Raw genomic sequence first — 12,755 nt, forward strand, 5'->3', positions numbered from 1 at the left:
TCTCAAATGGAGCATTAAACCCAGACCAAGAACAACACCTCCAATGGTCTGCGTATCAATCCATCTCTCTCTAAGCATCTCCTGCATTTCAAACATTAAAATGAAGAACCGCAATGATTTATTTTTCTTCCCAAAAGCAGATGTGCAATATTTCAATATCTAAGACATGAAAAAACTAAACAACTAAAAAAAAAAAAAAAAATTCCCAGTTAGCCATTAGCACTTGTTTCCATTCTGCATTGTAATCCCATCAAGAACTCATTCATTAAAACAGGAAATTGTGACACGCCACAAGGGCTAAGATGCTAATGGTATTTACATAGTCTTTCCCCCGGTTCGCAAGGGCTTTTCCACCAGCAAAAAAGACAAACGCTCTTTAGGCTCTGACATCGAACAGATACGTAAGCGTGGTGCAGAGATAATATTTGTGTGGTACTTTTATCTGTCCACACAGCGAATAAGGGGAATGTTTAGCTTTAGGTCTGCTCCTTATTAAAGCTTAATTTATGTGTCTGCCTGCTAAGCTAGGCTTTTATCACCAGACTGGATTCACTCAGGATTCATCGCATGGAAATTTGCAGCAGATTAGAAACAGACATCGAAACGCTCGTAGAGTACATGTGAAATGAATCAATAATTTATTTTTTTTGGGGAGGCGTGTGTACTTAGTTCACACAAGAGTAGGATTAGTAATGCTTAAATTAGCATTTAAGGGTTGATTAGCATTGTTTTTGAGGCTAGTTAGTGTTAAAAAAATTTTAAGTTGAGCCTGAGACTAGACACATAAGCGCAAAGAAGAAGTTTTTAAATAAATCATTAAAGTTTTGCAATAAAATTCTTTACAATTTTAGCATTTTAGTTCTCACTCACTCACTTATTGTCTGTTTATCCTGTATGCAGGGTTGCAGGGGGTCTGGAGCCTAGGAGCCACCATGGACAGGATGCCAATACAGCGGAGGGCACACACACACACACACACTTACACACACACTCACTCACACACTCCTGGAAATTTGGGAACTAGCCTAATCTGCATGTTTTTGGATGATGGGAGGAAACCACAATACCCAGATTAAGCAGAGAGAGAACATTCAAACTTGATACACACAGACCCTGAAACCTAAATTGAACCCGACCAGGACTGAAGGTGCAGGCGACAGTGCTAACCGCTAAGTCACCATGCCACCATTATTTTAGTAATTCTTATGATTTTTTTTCGAGAAATGATAATGCAATAGCAATGCAATGTTAAAAACTGTTATACTGAGGATCTACAAATGGTACAGGAGAACCCTACAGCGGTGTTCTTTGAGCTTCAGTTCGAGCAGATGTAAGCATTTTAATCCAGTGACTAGTTTGCTGGCCTTTATTAATCCATAAGTTAATTATATATTATACCACTGCGTTTCTATGGAGGCATACTGGCATTAGTCGTTAGCACTTTGGTCTTGCACCTTCAGGGTTGTGGGTTCTGCGTGAATTGGCACCCTGTCCATGCCTCCTACCTTAAATCTCCTGGGATAGAAAAAAAATAACTAAATGAAAAAGAAAAAAAATCACGAAAACAAATAAAATAAATAAAAACCATAATCAATGATGGGGTGTTGTGGTGGAAAGTGAAGTAACTGGTTCCAAGAGACCTCTGGAGATGTATGTTCTCAAAGATAAAAAGGGGCAGATGGACCAAAATTGTAAATCCATACCATATAATTTAAAGGATAACCTGTTGAATAAGAGCGATCCATATTTTAACAGAATGTATCCTCTTTCACTCACGTCTCCTTATCTGACTTAACACTTTCCACTCCATCTAGTACAATTTTCTATTCTAATCTATTCTTGTTATTAAGTATAATTTTCTCATCCCAGGCAACCTAATCAATAAAAACACACACACTAAGCAATGATAGAAAACATTAAAGAATTAATAGACTGCAATAAAGTGTTATTACTGCTACTGTCTTTAACAAAATACATTTGCCCTGTAAACAACTGGTGCATGTACAATATTACTCTAACCCATCTTGTCGGCAAACCCACACAGCTCCTTTCTATTTTTATTACTCTCTTTAATCCTGCTATTATTAATTTCTATTATGAATATCAAACTAATAAAATAAACTCACTGTTAAAACATTTACATTTACATGGACGAGCATGGGGAACAACACGCACATTTTACCACTGTATCAAAGAAATAATACAAGAATTTATCTACCTACAAGGTCACAGAAACTTTGAACTACGGTTCGGAAAAATCATAATCAATGATGGGGTGTAAGAACCTGGGAAAGTTCCAGGTTCAAACCCCATGCCAACCAAGTTACCACTGTTGGGCATTAATTATAATTATTGTTAATTATAGATCTTAATTGATTAATTAATTTTTTTTGCCCAATCAGAATAAAGCATTCAACAGCCCTAGCATATAATTTTATTTAATACGTTTAACAATGTGAGACATTGTAAATAATCAATGTAACAATGTGCTTGGTTTAAATTAAAGAGAACCTTTTTTACGCAAAAAGGTCACTTTTAAGTCATTTTTTAATATTTACAATAGATGGGTCTCCATTGTGTGTGTGTGTATACAAAAATGTACAAAAAACATGTTGTCTCATTGTGGCATTGGTTGGGGTTTAAACTTGCCAATTAGAAATCCCTCCTATTGTGACCTTAAGTAAGCAGATCCCCTTTAATGTCTTATGACTTGCTCTGCAGTTGGCGTGGCTCAGTGGGAGCTCATTTACAAACAGTAAACACTGAAACAGCGTGTTTGGAGGAGGAGTGAAACAAAGTGAGTTTGAGATGTCTCAAGGTTATTTCAGCTGAAACATTATCTGAGACCTGTGTTAACTTGTAAAAAAAACAATATAATATGAGACCTTTAAAAGATAATGATCACTGTTATTGCATGCTGTAGTATTTCTTAACGTTTTTTTCCCTAAGATGTACAGCTAAATGTTAAAAGACTCTAAATACACCTCTTATTACTTTGCTCATGCTTTACTCAGCTATCATGTTTTATCCTGTCTATTCTCAAAATACTTCAAATGAATAACAGTTTTAGCAAGATTGAATTGAAATAATAAACCATGCTTCTGAAATATTTTCAATTACAAGCACAGTTTAAAAGCAAAGCTTCTGTGGAAAGGTTTAAGGCAACCATCAGGCAAAGCACATGACTGACACGCCATATTTCCTCCAGCATTACAGGAATAAAATGCACTGACAGCGGTGAAATTAAAATTGCAACTCCCTGTCACTGCACTTGAATTTGCTCCTTTTCCTTCGTGTGTATCTAGCATTTAGCCTGTTAAACGCTAGGAAAAAAGGTTTAATATCTGACAGCTCAAAATCTTTCATTTTCTCAAAGTTAGACTGTGCCACTAAAGAAATTATAATAACCCCTTCATACTGAGCACCTTCATTTTCTTCACCTTCTTCCATTTTTATTTATTCATTCCTTATTTACGGCCTTTGTCCTAAACAGATGTCTCACCTCACCTCTTAATTAAAATATATGATTCATTAAGGGCGAAGAGTGTATCTCTCTCCTTCTTTCTCTCTCTCTCTCTCTCTCTCTCTCTCTCTCTCTTTTCCCAGGTTCTTTGTGATATCCTGTACCATTTGCATTTAAATTAAAAATTCCAGGCCAAATCCTCATGAAAGACAGGGAAAAAAATCCCATCACAGCAAAAGTTCTGAGTCCCATCATGCTGATGACTGGCACACCAACAGGATCTATAAAAGCTTCTTTAAAAGTGTTTTTTTCTTCTTCTCCTTCTTCTTCTTCTTCTAATTATTATATACAATGCGTACAATACCCTCTTATGCCTGAGTTTCAAACTTTCCTATGCATTGCTTTCTATTTAAAAACTTTATTATTGAGTTAATTGTTTTTTTTTTAAATATCAGTGTTCCATCACAAAATTATAAGTTAAAGAAAAATATTTTCATGCCAAACAGAGAAAGCTGCACATTATATAAGTGACCACATTTTAAAAATAAACAAATGAAAACAAAATGGAAGCCAAGTTTTGCTCAAGCATTGAGAAATACTCACTTTATTTGATTAATTACTGTATACTGGGCATTATACGTATAGTAGGTATTGGTTTGCAAGTGCCAATATATATATATAGTGCAAAAGTCTTCTTGGCACTTGCAAACCAATACCTACTGTACGTATAATGCCCAGTATACAGTAATTAATCAAATAAAGTGAGTATTTCTCAATGCTTGAGCAAAACTTGGCTTCCATTTTGTTTTCATTTGTTTATTTTTAAAATGTGGTCACTTATATAATGTGCTGCTTTCTCTGTTTGGCATGAAAATATTTTTCTTTAACTTATAATTCAATCAATACCATAATATATATATATATATATATATATATATATATATATATATATATATATATATATATATATATAGTGCAAACTTTTGCCAACCACCCATATATATATATAGTATACTGTTTTTTGCATCCTGAATCATTCCTCCACAGGGAGAAAGAGAGAGAGAGAGGAAAAACTCCTGAGAGAAAATCTCCTGTAATTAAAGCCTGGCTTCCTGATGATAATTCTCTCTCTCAGTCATCTACTATCAGAAATCTCTCAGATTAGCCGTCATGCAACACAGGCTCACAGCCCTTCTTGCATGCATTCAAACACCTAACTTCTCTGCTTTGTGTCTAATTGTATGCAAAAGATAACATCGATCCTGTCAAGGCCTGCCTAACGAGTGGACTTCGAGCTGCAAGCTGCAGGTCTGGTGTTTGCATATGAATAAATCGCTGCAAATCAATAGACCCTCTGCCTGCGCGTCTCTTTTAGCACCTGTCAACTCAGGGTGTTTGGGCAAATGTGTGCTTAGGTGCGAATCGTGGGCTAGCGTGCGTGAGCATGCATGCGTAGCTGTGTTTGGTTAGCAAGAAGACGTGCGGTTTAGCCATCTGGATTCTGTACACAAGCCCGGACGACCTGCACCACACCCTAAACAAATACAGGTCAGGTCCCCGGGGCTGACCTCTCGACCCTGTTGAGTGTATCAAACCAAAGCAAACAGAGCGGGACGGTGGGTGGCAGAAGTCAGGTTACTCCTCCATTCGGCTAGTGCATGCTGGGAACAGAATGCTCTGGTTTAAGTTATCGCTGTCAGGACATGGAGATATACGAGGTTTATGAGCTGACACTTTGCTCTAGCTGTGTTATTTATGTGCTACTGAATTCTGCGCAATCGATAGGCATTGCATTTAAACTCTGAACAATATAAGGTCCTTATGATAAATTCATAAAGCGATTTGTGGCTGAAATAGTAATATCCATAAATGCCCAAGAGAGACCATTAAATATTTCTGCAGCAATAATGAATGAGACAATAAATGCTTTATGACTAAGACAAATTTGTTGACTTTTTGGCGGACTGTTTTCTAAATCACTGATTCAGTAACAACAACTGATTCATTCACTCATTTGAACTGATTTAATGATGCTTAATTTTTTATTTTTTTTACAGCATGCCTCTTAGAAGCCCAATGTTCTCGCGTATTTACCCTGGTTCACTCTGCAAGCGTCTGCTCTAAATTAGTTATTGATGGGAAAGCGCATATGGCCATGAACTCTGTATGGGAGCTCAGAAACACTTTTATTTACTCGGCTTCTCCAAGTCCTCAAAATACAGCCTTCATGAATGGGGCTTTTCCTGGTCAGGGCTCAGGCTCAACCCTGACCACCCGGTGCGCTAACCACACCACGCAGCCCATCCCATTACCGAGAGGCTAAATAAGCAAGCGTCCCACCAGCAGGATGCACGCGAGATGCTTCCCCCCCCCCCCCCCATCTCTATAAGGAAGCTTGTGTAGACGTGGTCGTGTATAATCGCGGTGCTGTTCGTTGCGAGTGTATAATAAAATGAATGTGAAGCTGTGAATAGCAGCTTGAAATGTATGAATCTTTTGACGGTCAGAATGGAGGGAGGTGGTGCTGGAAACGCTGCGTGTTGGTAAACAGAATGCAGATTGGACAGCTTGTGCGTTCTTCTGGAGTCAGGCCCAGATTTCTTCCTCCACACCGAGTCGTGGGGGAAAATATGTCCAAACGGCACCAATACGCCAGCGATGTCTAATGTTTATGAATCCCGCCCTTCTGCTGAAAAAGCTATTACAGTGTACCGAGAGGCAATAATGGAGCCAGCGCCAATTCAAGTGTTCAAACAGGTTGCCAGAAGAATGGATATGATCGATGATGATGATCATCGCGATCAGACTGTTGCGCTTTCTCATTTTTGTGTTGTGTTTGCTGAGCCGAAGCGGTCAAGAGCTGTTCGACACTGACTTGGTGATCTATGTGTTGAGAAATAATGATCAGCTTTCTAGCCCAAGGCGAGCATCTGTTACAGAATGATGGGTGTATGAAAATGTCTGTTTATTTCGATTTCTGTCTTCATTTCCAAAAGGTGACAACAGTGTGTTAATATCAAAAGGCTTTGCCAGAAAGAGTTACGCATCACACGTTCGTCATTAGAATAAGCTCTAAACCATTCCCACATTCATCATTAACACTCTAGCTAATACTGTGCATATCTCATATGGCTATTCTCTCCCTAAATGGGGCCAACGACATTTGTTCGGGATGACACAATTTTTGCCAGAAAGTGTCTGCAAATACACAGGTACATATTGTTTCACACTAACCTTTTTCAATCCTTGTGCAACTTCTATTTATTTTACACCTGTACAGGGACATGCAATTTTAAACTATTATGAATAACCTATAAAGAATAATATACTGTTTAATATACTCAATAGCCAAGAAACTCCATTCACTAGGATATCAGCATTTAAAAATAATCATGCTTATGGAGTCCAAAAAATGTGATTAAAAAAAGTAAGACACACTTTAGTGTAACACTTTCTATAAAGCCAAGATTTATGAATACTTATGTAATCAAATCATTGTGTAATTGTAGTAACAGTTGTGGTTTTAAAATTATTAAAGAGTTCCGAGTCATTTTTATCAATTCTGATAATGTGTCATGAAAGATAATAATCTACGTGGGATGTTCAAGTCAAACTGGGACTGAGAGCCATATTTTGTCACAGCATCATGCAAAACTGGCTGGATAGAATTTAATGAAACTTTGCTAGTCCTGGGATATTTGCATAAAGTTAAACAGCGTCATGAACGAAATCAGAATATTGCATAGAAGTGGAGTTATAAGCAGATCACGTCACGGCATCTAGCTTTTTTTGGACAAAAATAGCATTTTCCCCTCAAGGTGGGCGTGGCCATATGCATCATCCAAGGAAGCAAATCAACATGATAGATTACCGTGTGTGGATGGAGAATGTGGAAAACACAGAAACAACTGTAATGCACCTACAAGCTGCCACAACCATCTAAAAACACAAACAAATGAACGACACAGGATGGTTTCCAAAAAAAAAAAAGACATGATAAAAAGAAGTTATGTGAATGCTAAAAACTTTCTACCTTGATTATATCCAAGCATTAGTGAAACACTTGGACAAGTGCATTAGTGTAGCAGGGGGTTATTTAACAAAAATAATGGGAGCTTTTACTCTTATAATTGTGTTTTGTCATTCTGCACTGTCAAAAGTCCCAGTTTGACTTGAACACCCCTTATACCATTCCTAATTTCTTGATACCTTACAGTTTGGTCACGTTATAACAGTAGTTTTGTAATGTTCTTTATAATGTCATGTGGTTAAAAGATAAGATATCATAATTGGCCTGTAAAAAAAACTTATTAAATAGTACATTTATTAAATTATTATAAATACATTATCAGTACTACATTACAAGCACTTAACTACTAATTAATAATAAAAAAATATGTTGTTCTTGTACTGACAAAATATAGATACATATTTAAATATAGAGTTAAGTGTTCCATATGCGTATCTCTGTTGTTCGTTTGAAAGTGATCTGCAATTACAAGAAGATATCAGATAAAATTGTTTGATCCCAAGGGAACATTGTGTGTACAAAGTGATGTAGGAGCAAGGCATAAAAGGCATGGGTGTGAAAGTAGAAATTATGTAAAATAAATATGGAACATGTATAAAAAAAATGCAATTTAAAAGTAAAACATAATATTAATTGTTTCTGTAATGCATTACGAAATAAAATAAAAATAACTTCTAAAAATAAATAGTTTAAAAACAAACATTTTGAGCCAGTGATATTCATGGAGCATGCTACCTTTGTACGAGCCTACTGTATATATGATAATTATAAAAATAATAATAATAATTCTTTTTTTTTGCAGTAGGTACAGTAGGTGCTCAACTATCCTTACAGAGTTTGGTACTTTTGGTCTAATATTAGAAAAAGGGACGATTTGATTGACATTCCTGTAGTCTTTATGCATGGTATGTTTTAAACTTCTCAAACAATTTCTATATTACGCATTTCAAACTTTTCTTTTACCCAGTCACTAAATCCTTCATCGCTCTGATCGGACCATGTCTAATAAACCTCCGAACCATATCAACCGAAAAAGCATTGGTCTCGCTTTCTTGCTGATTTATTTATGGAATATCGGCTATAAATAAAGCTGAAAGTGGAAGCAGCTCTAACAGCTGGGTGGCAGTGCTTGGCATCAGTCTCGGATGAGCTCCAGCTCCGCGGCTGGCGCAGGGGCACGCTCCATGCCCGGCGGCACGCGCGCTAAATGTGCCCGTGCCTGCCACCTCTGCAGGAAGACAACATCTGTTCTTCTGACAAACCAGCGAGCAGAAGCCAATAAATTACTGCACCGTATGGAAGAAGCACTACACCAGCATAATTTTGAAAAAAAAAAAAAAAAAAAAGAAAATCATCAAAAAATAGCAACAAACTGACAAAAATATAAAAATATAAGGAAGATGAGACAAACTGAGAAAGAGAGTGCGCATACAGTACACATGCCTTGAGGAACTGAACATGCTTTCGACTCATAACATGCAGAGAAACCTTTTCACCTCCGCGTACTCCCTGAAGCAAGCCAACGCTGCCACTTTGTCACTCACAGAGCGTTTTCTGTGAGGCACTGAGTGCAGGTGTCAACAACATGCATGTGTGTGTGTGTGTGTGTGTGTGTGTGTGTGTGTGTGCTCACTCTCTCTACCCCCTTCATCTCATTCTCACATCGCTGATGCCTCAGAGATCCCTGACACATGCTGAATAACTCAGTATACGTTCTCTTCTTGCGCATAGCCAGCACTATATGAACATATATATATATATATATATACACACATGTTCAGCTCCGTCAAGGCTCAGTTTGCATAGTAATGCAATGCTTTTCAGGTATGGGGTGGATAAGTGTGAGTAAACTGCCCCCAAGCCTAATACGTAGTGATCCCGTGAGGCCGAAGTGAAGCATCAGAACTGTTAGCAGTAGTGTACAGACAGCCTGCAGAATTAGAAAGAAACCCAGGGGGGGGGGGGGGGCGTCTGAGGCTGCGATTCCAGGTTGTGGCGAGCATCGGTCCTCGTCATGGCCCTGACAGAGTTATTAGGATTTTATTCCCAGTTCCCTGCTCCTTTCATTGCCTATTAGGCATACAATCCATTACAGGATGGCCACACCAGCTCCCCAAATTACACACTGGGGAAATATTCCATCAGCATGGGCACTTGCACGCTCTGGCACTGACATGAGGTGGAGAGAAGGAATGTCAAGGAAAAAAAAAAAAACAAGCAACAGGAGATAAAGAGGCTAACACAGTGACAGAAGTATAAATCAGCCTTCAAATCATATACTGAGCTTTGTTATGGAGAAAATACGATGACTGCGCATATAATATCCAAGGACATCACTCACTTTATCCTGTATACAGGGGCACAGGGGTCTGGAGTCTATCCCAGGAGACTTAGGGCACGATTGTAGGACACATTCACACTAACACACACACACACACACATTCATTCACACACTATGGGCAATTTGACAACGATAATTAGCTTAATCTGCATGTTTTTTGACTGTGAAAGGAAAACAGAGTACCCAGGGGAAACCCACCAAGCATGGGGAGAACATGCAACTCCATGCACACAGACCCGAGGTGGGAATATCCAAGGACGTGTCCTTGGAAATCTTTCAAAATGGTCTTTGTGGAATACTACGGTATGTTCAACAAGAGCGTTTAGTTATATATCAGACAAATACCAGATGTGAAGTAGGAACACAATCTGACAGGTTCAACAACTAAAAATGCTCTGTGACATGAGCGCCGTTGTACTGTATAACAGCATTCTCAACCAACAGGATCCATTAAACATTCTTAATATTCATCTAACCTACGTACAACTGCTAGAGGAGGCGTGAACTAGCTAGGGATTGCGGTATGCCATGATTTGCATAATCATATTATTAACAAATTTGACCTAATTATTAGTCTTACAAACCATTTCGACACTTTACAACCACAAATGTAAATATATTTTATTGGGATTTTATGTGATAGACCAACACAAAATAAAACATAATTGTGAAGTGGAATGGAAATAATAAATGGTTTTGATTTGTTTTTATGCGTAAAAAAAAAAAATTCAAATCTATTAAAAACTAATAGTCCAATCGAAATCACCTAATTAGTAAATGATGTGCCACTTTGTGTTGGTCTATCACAAAAAATCCCAATAGAATACATTTATGTTTGTGGTTGTAATGTGATCAAATGAGGAACAGTCCAAGGGGTATGAATACGATCAGGTTGTAAAATGTTGGTATCATACTCTGGAAAGTCGGATCAAAATGTTTGAAAGTGCCTCGCTGACTATACAGCAGTTGTAAGACGAGCATGCGAGGCTGAGAGTAAGCTAGCTACAGTATAAGCATGCAGGTTCTTTGGCTAAAAGCGGCTTTTCTCCAATATCCGTCATTAAGGTTAACATCCCATGAATCAAGCTATTTTAAATCAAGCTGTATTCTCTTGAAAATGAAAAAAATATATTTATATAAATATAAATTTCATGACCTTTGGGAAACCATGTTTTTTACTATCGAAACATTTGAAGCCCACAGTTCCGATTTAACCCACAGCATCAAGTGGGAATTCAGAGCCAGGTTTATGCCTGTAATTTTCTATATCACTTTCAGTGAAATGGACTATTAAACAAATCATTATGTGTAAGCTTTATGAACACAAGCCAGCAGGCGCAAAGCAAATGAAGCGACTCGTGTGCATTCTCTGCTTTTCTTTGACTGTCGTCAACTGGGATTGTTCCTGCCACGCAAACCATGTTTCTTTTCCGTAGCAGCCATTCTGAGTTTAATTTCAGATTTCATTTTGCAGAACTGCGGGATAAGCATCGGCTTCCCACGGCCAGCGAGTCGGCGTGATTACAGCGGCGAGCCTGAAAATTGTCACGTTTGCACCCTTCTCCCTGACAGAGTCCATCGATTTCGCACTGACTCGCACAGAAGAGTCGAACCTCAGTTCGGCCCACCTGACCGAGCAACTATGAGATTATCAGCAGCCTGGCTGCACCGCTCTCTGCTCTGGTGGGCTTCCATCTCGAGTGAAGCAGCGAATGTGAATGAAATATTCTGGAGAGAGTAAAACTTTGTTTGATAAGAGGGGAAAAAGATGAAAAAAACAGATAAAAGCTTTATGCTGAGAAAGACAAGATCCATCAGCGTTGAAGGAGTGTGTCTTTTGCCGATGCCTGAAGCGAGTCCGACCGATGCTTCAAAGAGAATTCAGGCGACACTCTAACAAAGTAAATTCTATTATTTCTAAAAAAAAAAAAAAAAAAAAAACCTGAAACTTTCATCCACTGATCCTCACTCCTCAATTGCGAGGACAAACAGTCTGCATGACCTCTGTCTACTGACCTGAAAGTCTTCTAGGAGTGGAAGAAGCATGAATATGAGAATGCTCACGGCAGCAAAAAACACCTCGACGCATTAGAGTGCAACTGATATTGGAGAATGCCCATCTCAAGAACGTCTGTCTTGGAATTAGATTATTGATTTGGTTCTGCCTCTCCATCATTGCCCTCAAAGTCAAGACGATGGCAGCTCTTTCCCATCTTATCTTACAGCGTCCATTCCATAGAGTGGAAACTCTGATCGGCTGCCGCTTGCAAAGAGCATGTGATATAGTATATCTGTAATAAGTGCAAAAGCAATTAGGAGCGTGCTACAGTAGCAGTGTTCCATGCTTTTCAATGGAAAGTAGCAAGAGCATACTCCAAGAGTTGTTCGAAGTGCTCAGATGGTGTCACAAACTATAGAATAGAATACGCCAAATGTATGCCCAAGGCGTGTTCACGAATAACAGAACTCAATTATGGGGTTAACACTATGTTAATTTTTTTATATAATACCCTGCTACACTAATGCACCTATCCCAGAGTTTCACTAGTGATTAATTTGCCATCAAGGTAGAAGGTTTTTTTCAGTACACCAAAGCCATAATCGGACTGCCTACTTCATGTCTGAAACACTTGCCTCCCAGGAGCTCCTTTAATGACCCAATCATGTGGAAATGGCTTGAAGTGAGGTCGGGACTATACTGGGGATGTGGCAGTATCTCCCAGACAAGGTTCTGTAATGTGCAAGTAATATTTCTACAGTAAGTGCATCTACTGTATGCGTATGGTTGTTGACAAGTTATGCCGTCGATTTTCAAAGATTATCAAGAGTCATTCCATTTGCTGAATGTTCATGGGAACGAGTACTTATGGCCTTGTTTAAAATGCTTGCACCATTTAAACTCCCAGTTTGACGTGAACGCC

The 12,755-nt window shown here is 38.4% G+C and overlaps 1 protein-coding gene across 1 annotated transcript in view; it reads right to left on the reverse strand.

The window, feature by feature from the left end:
- cntfr (ciliary neurotrophic factor receptor) overlaps window positions 1-12,755 on the reverse strand; it is a 187,061-nt gene that overhangs the window by 120,489 nt on the left and 53,817 nt on the right. The window lies entirely within an intron of this gene.

The sequence above is a fragment of the Clarias gariepinus genome, chromosome 17 (assembly GCF_024256425.1).
Source record: "Clarias gariepinus isolate MV-2021 ecotype Netherlands chromosome 17, CGAR_prim_01v2, whole genome shotgun sequence".
Lineage (NCBI taxonomy): Eukaryota > Metazoa > Chordata > Actinopteri > Siluriformes > Clariidae > Clarias > Clarias gariepinus.